The following is a 13,819-nucleotide window of genomic DNA, read 5'->3' as shown; positions in this document are numbered from 1 at the left end:
AAACAGCTGTACTTAATGTACACAATTTCATGAGTTTGGAGATACATCTGTGAAACCATCATCACAATCTATGTCAATAAACATATCCATCACCTACAAAAGTTTCATCTTGCCTTCTTTACCTACTACTATTACTACTACCACCACCACCACCACCACCGTTATTGTTATTATTTTGAAACACCTAAAATAAAATCTACCACTTAGCCAATTTTTAAGTATACAATACAGTATTAACGCTAGGCACCATGTTGTACAGTAGATCTCTAAGAATCATTCATTTTGCATAACTGAAACTTTATATACTTTGACTAACATCTCCCCATTTCCATCTTCCCCCCAGACCCTGGAAACCAGCATTCTACTCTCTGCTTCCATAAGTTTGACTAGTTTAGATCCTTCATATAAGTGGTATTATGTAGTATTTGTACTTCTGTGTCTAGCTTATTTCACTTAGGATAATGTCCTCCAGGTTCATCCATGTTGTGGCAAATGGCAGGATTTCCTACTTTTTTTAAGGCTGAATAATATTCTATTTATGTATATATTATACTACATTTTCTTTTTTTAAATTGAAGTATAGTTGATTTACAATGTTGTGTTTCTGGTGTACAGCAAAAGTGATTTATATATATATTCTTTTTCATTTTATTTTCCATTATAGGTTATTGCAAGATATTGAACATAGTTCCCTGTGTTATACACTAGGACTTTGTTGTTTATCTGTTTTATATATGGTAGTTTGTATCTTCTAATCACAAACTCCCCACCCTTTCCCCTTTGGTGACCATAATTTTGTTTTCTATGTCTGTGAGTCTGTTTCTATTTTGTAAATAAGTTCATTTGTATCATATTTTAGATTGTCAATTTTTAATATTTTCTATTTCTTATTTATTTCTAATCTTTATTATTTTCTTCCTTCTGCTAACTTTGGGCTTTGTTTTTTTTTCTAGTTCCTTGAGGGTAAACTTAGGTTGTTTATTTGAAATCTTCTTCTTTGTAAATGTAGGTGGTTATCTCTATAAACTTCCCTCTTAGTGCTTTTATTACTTTCAAGTCACACATTTAAGTCTTTAATCCATTTTGAGTTGGTTTTTTGTGTATGGTATAAGAAAGGACCCAGTTTCAGTCTTTTGCATGTGGATATACAGTTTTCCCAATACCATTCATTGAAGAGATTATCCTTTCTCCATTGTGTGTTCTGGGCAACCTTGTCAAAAATTAATTGAGCGTATGTACTTGGGTTTATTTCTGGACTCTCTATTCTGTTCCATTGGTCTACATGCCTGTTTTTATGCCAGTACCACGCTGTTTTGATTACTATAGCTTTGTAATATAATTTGAGATCAGAAAGTGTGATGTCTTCAACTTCGTTTTTCTTTCTCAAGATTGCTTTTGTTATTCAGGGCGTTTTGTGGTTCTATACCAATTTTTAAATTGTTTTTTTCTATTTCTGTGAAAACACCTTTGGAATTTTGATAGGGATTACAATGAGTCTGTAGGTCTTTTTGGGTAGTGTGGACATTTTAACAATATTAACTCTTTCAATTCATGAACACAGGATATTTTTCAATTTATTTGTGTCTGGTTAAATTTCTTTCATTAATGTTTTATAGTTTTTAGTGTACAGATCTTTCACTTCCTTAGATAATTTTATTCCTAGGTGTTTTATTCTTTTTGATGCTATTGTATATGGGATTGTTTTCTTTATTTCCTTTTCAGATTAGTCATTGTTGGCATGAAGGAATACAACTGATTTTATATGTTGATTTTTGTATCCTGCAATTTTACTGAATTCAATTTATTTGTTGTAACAGTTTTTGTTTATGGACTCTTTAGGGTTTTCCACATATAGGATCATGTCATCTACAAAGATAATTTTATTTCTTCCTTTCTGATTTGAAGGTCTTTTATTTATTTTTCTTGTCTAGCTCTTACTAGTACTTCAGTACTATATTAAATAGAAATGGCAAAGCGGAGATTCTTGCCCTGTACTCAATCTTAGAGGAAAAGCTTTTCAGTTTTTCTCCATTGATTAGGATGCTAGCTGTGGGCTTTTCTAAATGGCTTTCATTTTGTTAAGGAAAGTTCCTTCTATTCTTATTTTGTTTAGAATTTTTATTGTGAATGTATGTTGAACAAATTATTTTCTGCTTCTATTGAGATAATTGTGTGATTTTTTATCCTTTATTCGGATAATATGGCATATCATATTGATTGATTTTCATATGTTAAATCTACATTTCATCTCAGGAATAAACCTCACCTGGTCATGGTGTGTAATCTACTTGATGAGTTGAATTCAGTTTGGTAGTATTTTATTGAGGATTTTTGCATCTATATTCATCAGAGATGTTGGCTTATGGATTTCTTTTCTTGTGATATCTTTGGCTTTAGTGTCAGGGCAATGCTGACCTCATAAAATAAATTTGGAAGTATCCCTTTTACTTTTACTTTTTGGAAGAATTTAAGAACAATTAGCATTAAGTCTTCTTTGAATATTTGATACAATTCAGCAGTGAAGCCAACTGGGCCTGGGCTTTTCCTTTTTGGGAAGCTTTTGATTACTACTTCAATCTCCTTATACTTTTATTGGTCTGTTCAGGCTTTCTATTTCTTCTTGACTCATTCTTGTTAGGTTGTACATTTCTAGGAATTTATCAATTTATTGTAGGTTATCCAATTTGTTGGCATATAATTGTTCATAATAGTTCCTTATGATCTTTTTAAATTTGGAGGCATCCATTGTAATGTCTCTTTTGTCATTTCCAATTGATTTTGAGTCTTTTCTCTTTTTCTAATTTAATCTAGCTAAGGGTTTGTCATTATTGTTCATTTTTTTCTAAAATTCATCTCTTCCAAAATTGTTTTTTGCAGGGGCCTTACCTCTTTTAATAGTGTAATAGTTACTATAGGAGTATCAGTTGATGTTTATTCCATTTTCAAGAAATAGGTCTTATTTGTGACTCATTAATAATTTGCAATTCATTTTCATCTAACTGTCCAATGAATATCAATACTCAGAGTATCAAAGTTTTGTTGACTTTTTCTATTGTTTTTCTAGTTTAAAAAAATTCTGCTAAATCTTTATTATTTCCTTCCTTATTTTAACTTTGGGTTTATTTTGTTCTTTTTATAATTCCTTAAGGTATAAAGTTAGATTATTTGAGATCTTTTTTAATGTAGGCCTTTATTACTATAGAAGTCCCTTTTGGTACTGCTTCTGCTGCATACTGTAGGTTTTGGTAAGTTGTGTTTTCATTTTCTTTTGTCTTCAGATATTTTTAAAATTCCCTTTTGATTTCCTCTTTTACCCAGTGTTTGTTAAATAGCGTGTTATTTAGTTTCCACATATTTGTGAATTTTCCCATTTTCTTGCCTCTATTGATTTCTAGTTTTATTCCATTGTGGTAGGAAATGATCCATGGTATGATTTTAATCTTCTTAAATTTGTTAAGATTTATTTTGTGATCTAATGTGTGACCTATCCTAGTGTATATTCCATGTGCACTTTAAATGTATTCTTCTGCTGTTGTATGATAAGTTCTGTATATGTCCGTTAGGTCCATTTGGTCTACAGCATTGCTCAATTCTGCTCTTTATTGACTTTCTGTCTGGATGTTCTATTTATTATTGAAAGTGGGTTTATTGACATCTCCTATTATTGTATTACTGTCAATTTCTCCTTTCAGTTTGTCAATGTACTTATGCACTCAACATCAGAGCACGTATGTATTTAGAATTGTTATATCTTCCAGTTGAATTGACCCTTTTATTATATAATGTCTTTATCTCTAGAAACAGTTTTTGACTTAAAGTCTGTGTCTCATAATAAAAAGAAAACAAGATCGGAGAGTAGGGGCAAGATGGCGGAAGAGTAAGACGCGGAGATCACCTTCCTTCCCACAGATACAGTAGAAATACATCTACACGTGGAACTGCTCCTACAGAACACCCACTGAACGCTGGCAGAAGACGTCAGACCTCCCAAAAGGCAAGAGACTCCCCACGTACTTGGGTAGGGTAAAAGAAAAAAGAAATAACAGAGACAAAAGAATAGGGACGGGACCTGCGCCAGTGGGAGGGAGCCGTGAAGGAGGAAAGGTTTCCAGGCACTAGGAAGCCCCTTTGTGGGCAGAGACTGTGGGTGGCAGAGGGGGGAAGCTTCGGAGCCGCGGAGGAGAGCGCAGCCACAGGGGTGCGGAGGGCAAAGCGGAGAGACTCCCGCACAGAGGCTCGGCGCCAACCAGCACTCACCAGCCCGAGAGGCTTGTCTGCTCACCCGCCGGGGCGGGCGGGGGCTGGGAGCTGAGGCTCGGGCTTTGGTGCTAGCCGGGAGGGAGTCCGGGAAAAAGTCTGCAGCTGCCGAAGAGGCAAGAGACTTTTTCTTGCCTCTTTTTTTCGCGGCGCGCAAGGAGAGGGGATTCAGAGCGCTGCCTAAATGAAATCCAGAGACGGGTGCGAGCAGCGGCTATCAGCGCGGATCCCACAGCAACAGGGGCGCAGAGGGAAAAACGGAGAGATTCCCGCACAGAGGCTCAGCGCCGAGCAGCGCTTACCAGCCCGAGAGGCTTGTCTGCTCACCCGCTGGGGCGGGCGGGGCTGGGAGCTGAGGCGCGGGCTTCGGTCGGATCGCAGGGAGAGGACTGGGGTTGGCGGCGTGAACACAGCCTGAAGGGGTTGGCGTGCCGCGGCGAGCCGGGAGGGAGCCCGAGAAAAAGACTGCAGCTGCCGAAAAGGCAAGAGACTTTTTCTTGCCTCTTTGTTTCACGGCGCGCAAGGAGAGGGGATTCAGAGCGCCGCCTAGACGAACTCCAGAGGCGGGCATGAGCCGCGGCTAACAGCGCGGACCGCAGAGACGGGCGCGAGCCACGGCCATCAGCACAGACCCCAGAGACTGGTAGGAAACGCTAAGGCTGCTGCTGCTGCCACCAAGAAGCCTGTGTGCGAGCACAGGTCACTCTCCACACTGCCCCTCCCGGGAGCCGGTGCAGCTCGCCACTGCCAGGCTCCCGTGATCCGGGGACAACTTCCCCGGGAGAACACATGGCGCACCTCGGGCTGCTGCAACGTCACGACGCCTCTGACGCCGCAGGCTCGCCCCGCCTCCTCCATACCGCTCCCTCCCCCGGCCTGAGTGAGTCAGAGCCCCCGAGGTAGCTGCTCCTTTAACCCCGTTCTGTCTGGGAGGGGAACGGACGCCCTCAGGCGACGTACATGCAGAGGTGGGTCCAAATCCAAAGCTGAACGCTGGGAGCTGTACGAACAAAGAAGAGAAAGGGAAATCTCCCCCAGCAGCCTCAGAAGCAGCGGATTAAGGCTCCACAAACAACTTGATGTGCCTGCATCTGTTGAATACCTGAATAGACAACGAATCATCCCAAATTCAAAAGGTGGACTTTAGGAGCAGGATATATTAATTTCCCCTTTTCCTTTTATGTGAGTGTATATCTGTATGCTTCTGGGTGAGATTTTGTCTGTATAGCTTTGCTTTCACCATCAGTCCTAGGGTTAGGTCCGTCCATTTTTTTCTTTTTTTTACTTAAAAAAATTTTTTTTTCCTAATATATGTTTTCTTAATAATTTTTTCCGTATTTTCTATTTTTAGAAATTAAAAAATTTTTTAATAAGTTTTTTCATATTTTTTATTTTAAAAAATTAAAATTTTTTTTTAATAAATTTTTTTCTTAAAATTTTTTTCTTATTTTTTACTATAAAAAATTAATAAATCTATTTTTAAAAAATTAAAAAAAAATTTTTTCTGAATACATTTACTCTTTTTTTTTTTTTTTCATGGACATTTAGTTTATTTTCAATATTTCAACTATGAACAAGACTATGATGGACATCCTGGTTGTTAGCTATGTGTACACTTGACCTTATTCTCTTCTTAGAAAGAGTTCTTAAAATAATAAATTTTCTTAGAATAAGAAATATTTTCTTAGAATAAACTCAAATCTGGATCAGGGATACACCCAGCTAATATTTTGAGGTGTATTGTTAAACTGCCTTCCAGAAAGATTGTACCAAGCTATGCTATCACCAATAATTCATGAAAGTATTCCTGACTCCCATCTTTGCTAATCCTGGATATTGCCAATCTTTAAAAATATTTGTCAATCTGATTGATGAAAAGTGTTTTCTCACTATTTTATTTTATTTTATTTTATTTTATTTTTTTAAACACCTTTATTGAAGTATAATTGCTTTACAATGGTGTGTTAGTTTCTGCTTTATAACAAAGTGAATCAGTTATACATATACATATGTTCCCATATCTCTTCCCTCTTGCATCTCCCTCCCTCCCACCCTCCCCATCCCACCCCTCTAGGTGGTCACAAAGCACCGAGCTGATCTCCCTGTGCTATGCGGCTGCTTCCCACTAGCTATCTATTTTACATTTGGTAGTGTATATATGTCCATGACACTCTCTCACCCTGTCCCATCTCACCCCTCCCCCTCCCCATATCCTCAAGTCCATTCTCTAGTAGGTCTGTGTCTTTATTCCCGTCTTGCCACTAGGTTCTTCATGGCCTTTTTTTTTTTTTCCTTAGATTCCGTATATATGTGTTAGCATACTGTATTTGTTTTTCTCTTTCTGACTTACTTCACTCTGTATGACAGACTCTAACTCCATCCACCTCATTACAAATACCTCCATTTCATTTCTTTTCATGGTTGAGTAATATTCCATTGTATATTTTTTTCTCCCTTATATTCTGAGCTGTGTGGATGAAAGGCTCTTGGTGCTTCAGCCAGGTATCAGGGCTGTGCCTCTGAGGTGGGAGAGCCAACTTCAGGACACTGGTCCACAAGAGACCTAAGAGCTCCACGTAATACCAAACGGCAAAAATCTCTCAGAGATCTCCATCTCAACATCAAGACCCAGCTTCACTCAAGACCAGCAAGCTACAGTGCTGGACACCCTATGACAAACAACTAGAAAGACAGGAACACAGCCCCATCCATTAGCAGGGAGGCTGCCTAAAATCATAAGGCCACAGACACCCCAAAACACACCACCAGACGTGGACTTGCCCACCAGAAAGACAAGATTCAACCTCATCCACCAGAACACAGGCACTAGTCCCCTCCACCAGGAAGCCTACGCAACCCACTGAACCAACCTTACCCACTGGGGACAGATACCAAAAACAACGGGAACTACGAACCTGCAGCCTGTGAAAAGGAGACCCCAAACACAGTAAGATAAGCAAAATGAGATGACAGAAAAACACACAGCAGATGAAGGAGCAGGGTCAAAACACACCAGACCTAACAAATGAAGAGGAAATAGGTAGTCTACCTGAAAAAGAATTCAGAATAATGATAGTAAGGATGATCCAAAATCTTGGAAATAGAATAGACAAAATGCAAGAAACATTTAACAAGGACGTAGAAGAACTAAAGAGGAACCAAGCAATGATGAAAAACACAATAAATGAAATTAAAAATACTCTAGATGGGATCAATAGCAGAATAACTGAGGCAGAAGAACGGATAAGTGACCTGGAAGATAAAATGGTGGAAATAACTACTGCACAGCAGGATAAAGAAAAAAGAATGAAAAGAACTGAGGACAGTCTCAGAGACCTCTGGGACAACATTAAACGCACCAACATTCGAATTATAGGGGTCCCAGAAGAAGAAGAGAAAAAGAAAGGGACTGAGAAAATATTTGAAGAGATTAGAGTTGAAAACTTCCCTAATATGGGAAAGGAAATAGTTAATCAAGTCCAGGAAGCACAGAGAGTCCCATACAGGATAAACCCAAGGAGAAACACGCCAAGACACATATTAATCAAACTGTCAAAAATTAAATATAAAGAAAACATATTAAAAGCAGCAAGGGAAAAACAACAAATAACACACAAGGGAATCCCCATAAGGTTAAGAGCTGATCTTTCAGCAGAAACTCTGCAAGCCAGAAGGGAGTGGCAGGATATACTTAAAGTCATGAAGGAGGAAAACCTACAACCAAGATTACTCTACCCAGCAAGGATCTCATTCAGATGTGATGGAGAAATTAAAACCTTTACAGACAAGCAAAAGCTGAGAGAGTTCAGCACCACCAAACCAGCTTTACAACAAATGCTAAAGGAGCTTCTCTAGGCAAGAAACACAAGAGAAGGAAAACACCTACAATAACAAACCCAAAACATTTAAGAAAATGGGAATAGGAACATACATATCGATAATTACCTTGAATGTAAATGGATTAAATGCTCCCACCAAAAGACACAGACTGGCTGAATGGATACAAAAACAAGACCCATATATATGCTGTCTACAAGAGACCCACTTCAGACCTAGAGACACATACAGACTGAAAGTGAGGGGATGGAAAAAGATATTCCATGCAAATGGAAATCAAAAGAAAGCTGGAGTAGCAATTCTCATATCAGACAAAATAGACTTTAAAATAAAGAATATTATAAGAGACAAAGAAGGACACTATATAATGATCAAGGGATTGATCCAAGAGGAAGGTATAACAATTGTAAATATTTATGCACCCAACATAGGAGCACCTCAATACATAAGGCAAATACTAACAGCCATAAAAGGGGAAATCGACAGCAACACAATCATAGTAGGGGACTTTTACACCCCACTTTCACCAATGGACAGATCATCCAAAATGAAAATAAATAAGGAAACACAAGCTTTAAATGATACATTAAACAAGATGGACTTAATTGATATTTATAGGACATTCCACCCAAAAACAACAGAATACATACACATTTTTCTCAAGGGCGCATGGAACATTCTCCAGGATAGATCATATCTTGGGTCACAAATCAAGCCTTGGTAAATTTAAGAAAATTGAAATCGTATCAAGTATCTTTTCCGACCACAACGCTATGAGACTAGATATCAATTACAGGAAAAGATCTGTACAAAATACAAACACATGGAGGCTACACAATACACTACTTAATAACGAAGTGATCACTGAAGAAATCAAAGGGGAAATCAAAAAATACCTAGAAACAAATGACAATGGAGATACGATGACCCAAAACCTATGGGACGCAGCAAAAGCAGTGCTAAGAGGGAAGTTTATAGCAATACAAGCCTACCTCAAGAAACAGGAAACATCTCGAATAAACAACCTAACCTTGCACCTAAAGCAATTAGAGAAAGAAGAACAAAAAAACCCCAAAGCTAGCAGAAGGAAAGAAATCATAAAGATCAGATCAGAAATAAATGAAAAAGAAATGAAGGAAACAATAGCAAAAATCAATGAAACTAAAAGCTGGTTCTTTGAGAAGATAAACAAAATTGATAAACCATTAGCCAGACCCATCAAGAGAAAAAGGGAGAAGATTCAAATCAATAGAATTAGAAATGAAAAAGGAGAAGTAACCACTGACACTGCAGAAATACAAAAGATCATGAGAGATTACTACAAGCAACTCTACGCCAATAAAATGGACAACCTGGAAGAAATGGACAGATTCTTAGAAATGCACAAACTGCCGAGACTGAACCAGGAAGAAATAGAAAATATGAACAGACCAATCACAAGCACTGAAATTGAAACTGTGATTAAAAACCTTCCAACAAACAAAAGCCCAGGACCAGATGGCTTCACAGGTGAATTCTATCAAACATTTAGAGAAGAGCTAACACCTATCCTTCTCAAACTCTTCCAAAATATTGCAGAGGGAGGAACACTCCCAAACTCATTCTACGAGGCCACCATCACCCTGATACCAAAACCAGACAAAGATGTCACAAAGAAAGAAAACTACAGGCCAATATCACTGATGAACATAGATGTAAAAATCCTCAACAAAATACTCGCAAACAGAATCCAACAGCACATTAAAAGGATCATACACCATGATCAAGTGGGGTTTATCCCAGGAATGCAAGGATTCTTCAATATACGTAAATCAATCAATGTGATACACCATATTAACAAATTGAAGGAGAAAAACCATATGATCATCTCAATAGATGCAGAGAAAGCTTTCGACAAAATTCAACACCCATTTATGATAAAAGCCCTGCAGAAAGTAGGCATAGAGGGAACTTTCCTCAACATAATAAAGGCCATATATGACAAACCCACAGCCAACATTGTCCTCAATGGTGAAAAACTGAAACCATTTCCACTAAGATCAGGAACAAGACAGGGTTGCCCACTCTCACCACTATTATTCAACATAGTTTTGGAAGTTTTAGCCACAGCAATCAGAGAAGAAAAAGAAATAAAAGGAATCCAAATCGGAAAAGAAGAAGTAAAGCTGTCACTGTTTGCAGATGACATGATACTATACATAAAGAATCCTAAAGATGCTACCAGAAAACTCCTATAGCTAATCAATGAATTTGGTAAAGTAGCAGGATACAAAATTAATGCACAGAAATCTCTTGCATTTCTATACACTAATGACGAAAAATCTGAAAGTGAAATTAAGAAAACACTCCCGTTTACCATTGCAACAAAAAGAATAAAATATCTAGGAATAAACCTACCTAAGGAGACAAAAGACCTGTATGCAGAAAATTATAAGACACTGATGAAAGAAATTAAAGATGATACAAATAGATGGAAAGATATACCATGTTCCTGGATTGGAAGAATCAACATTGTGAAAATGACTCTACTACCCAAAGCAATCTACAGATTCAATGCAATCCCTATCAAACTCCCACTGGCATTTTTCACAGAACTAGAACAAAAAATTTCACAATTTGTATGGAAACACAAAAGACCCCGAATAGCCAAAGCAATCTTGAGAACGAAAAATGGAGCTGGGGGAATCAGGCTCCCTGACTTCAGACTATATTACAAAGCTACAGTAATCAAGACAGTTTGGTACTGGCACAAAAACAGAAATATAGATCAATGGAACAGGATAGAAAGCCCAGAGATCAACCCACGCACATATGGTCACCTTATCTTTGATAAAGGAGGCAAGCATATACAGTGGAGAAAAGACAGCCTCTTCAATAAGTGGTGCTGGGAAAATTGGACAGATACATGTAAAAGTATGAAATTAGAACACTCCCTGACACCATGCACAAAAAGAAACTCAAAATGGATTAAAGACCTAAGTGTAAGACCAGACACTATCAAACTCTTAGAGGAAAACATAGGCAGAACACTCTATGACATACATCACAGCAGGATTCTTTTTGACCCAGCTCCCAGAGAAGTGGAAATAAGAACACAAATAAACAAATGGGACCTAATGAAACTTAAAAGCTTTTGCACAGCAAAGGAAACCATAAACAAGACCAAAAGACAACCATCAGAATGGGAGAAAATATTTGCAAATGAAGCAACTGACAAAGGATTAATCTCCAAGATTTACAAGCAGCTCATGCAGCTCAATAACAAAAAAACGAACAACCCAATCCAAAAATGGGCAGAAGACCTAAATAGACATTTCTCCAAAGAAGATATACAGATGGCCTACAGACACATGAAAGAATGCTCAACATCATTAATCATTAGAGAAATGCAAATCAAAACTACAATGAGATATCATCTCACACCGGTCAGAATGGCCATCATCAAAAAATCTAGAAACAATAAATGCTGGAGAGGGTGTGGAGGAAAGGGAACTCTCTTGCACTGTTGGTGGGAATGTAAATTGATACAGCCACTATGGAGAACAGTATGGACGTTCCTTAAAAAGCTACAAATAGAACTACCATACGATCCAGCAATCCCACTACTGGGCATATACCCTGAGAAAACCATAGTTCAAAAAGAGTCATGTACCAAAATGTTCATTGCAGCTCTATTTACAATAGCCAGGACATGGAAGCAACCTTGGTGTCCATCAACAGATGAATGGATAAAGAAGACGTGGCACATATATACAATGGAATATTACTCAGCCATAAAAAGAAATGAAATGGAGGTATTTGTAATGAGGTGGATGGAGTTAGAGTCTGTCATACAGAGTGAAGTAAGTCAGAAAGAGAAAAACAAATACAGTATGCTAACACATATATACGGAATCTAAGGGGAAAAAAAGCCATGAGGAACCTAGTGGCAAGACGGGAATAAAGACACAGACCTACTAGAGAATGGACTTGAGGATATGGGGAGGGGGTGGGGTGAGATGGGACAGGGTGAGAGAGTGTCATGGACATATATACACTACCAAATGTAAAATAGATAGCTAGTGGGAAGCAGCCGCATAGCACAGGGAGATCAGCTCGGTGCTTTGTGACCACCTAGAGGGGTGGGATGGGGAGGGTGGGAGGGAGGGAGATGCAAGAGGGAAGAGATATGGGAACATATTGTATATGTATAACTGATTAACTTTGTTATAAAGCAGAAGCTAACACACCATTGTAAGGCAATTATACTTCAATAAAGATGTTTAAAAAAAAAAAAAAGGAAAACAAAGCAGGAGTGGCTAATATCTTTTCCCATTCTTTCATTTTCAGCCTATGTGTATCCTTAAATCTAAAGTGAGTTTCTTACAGATGGCATAAAGTTGGATCTTTTTTATTTAATCCATTCAGTAACTCTCCTTATTGGGGAATCTAGTTCATTTACATCTAATGTAATTATTAATAGGAAAGGATTTACTATTGCCATTTTGTTAGCTGTTTTCTGCTTGTCTTGTGATTCTTTGGTCCCTCTTTTTCTCTCTTCCTATCTTCCTTTGTCTTCCCATTGGATTTTTTTTTTTTTTTTGGTATTGATAGATTTTGATTTTTTTTTTATTTTGTGTAACTTCTATAGGTATTCTCTTTGTGGTCACATAGGGGCTTACCTAAAATATCTTAGAGCTATAATAGTCTACTTTAAGCTGATAACAACTTAAAGTAAGTTTATAACAACTTCACTTGCATACAAAAAGTCTCAGCTTTATCTCTCCTCCTCACTCATTATATACTATTGATATGTATCATTAACATAATTTATAATTGTTTTTAATAATTTAATCTTTTATAGTAGAATTAAAAGTTATTGTTACTGAGCGCAAGCTCGTACTGCTTGCTTCACAACAGGCCAATAAATCAAGAGATGTGTTGTTGGGGCAAGGAATAATGACTTTATTTAGAAAGCCAGCAGACCAAGAAGATAGTGGACTCACGTCCCCAAAAAACATCTTGCCTGAGTTAGAATTCAGGAATTCAGGCTTCTTCTGAAAAGAGACGGAATCAAGTAAAATATTTCCTGATTCTGGTCAGCCTCCGGAGGGGATGTGTTCCTGCAGTCATTCACAGGTGGGCCTGGTCAGGATATTTCCTGTGAGCTAAACAAAGGTAGCTTAGCTTAATGCTCACTACCTGGGAGGCAGGGTTCCAGAGATGGGCTATTATGTATATTTAAGCTTACATGCAACATCCCTTTAGTGATTAACTTGTAATAGAGTACAAAGATTCTTCCCTGTTACAATTCCGCACTGTCAATGTCCATTCCACAATCTTGTGGGAAAAGGGACAAAGACCACTCTGGCTACTTCCTGCTGAATGGAGGTGACAAATATTCCTTATAATCTTTAGTCAGTCCTTTTTTAGCTACAACTATTTGAAACTGATGAAACCCCTTAGCACTCTGTCTAATTTGTAATTGAACTTGGGGTGTTGGTTCCAGTTCCCAACACGTACACTAAATTCCTGTTGTAATTATTTGGACAAAGTTAAACAAATTGATTAACCCTTCTCCAGCTGCAATGAAATTACCATCTACTTCAGTTGGATATGCAGACTTGTTGGAGGCAAACTCATGAACAGAGGTTAGTATAGTGCCCAAAGTTTTAATGTATTTGGCAACTGCTAGTTCTTTTAGAGCACTTATAGATTCTCTCACTTGGGCAGACACCTGGAATGG

The sequence above is a fragment of the Balaenoptera ricei genome, chromosome X (assembly GCF_028023285.1).
Source record: "Balaenoptera ricei isolate mBalRic1 chromosome X, mBalRic1.hap2, whole genome shotgun sequence".
NCBI lineage: Eukaryota > Metazoa > Chordata > Mammalia > Artiodactyla > Balaenopteridae > Balaenoptera > Balaenoptera ricei.
This window is presented reverse-complemented; position numbering follows the sequence as displayed.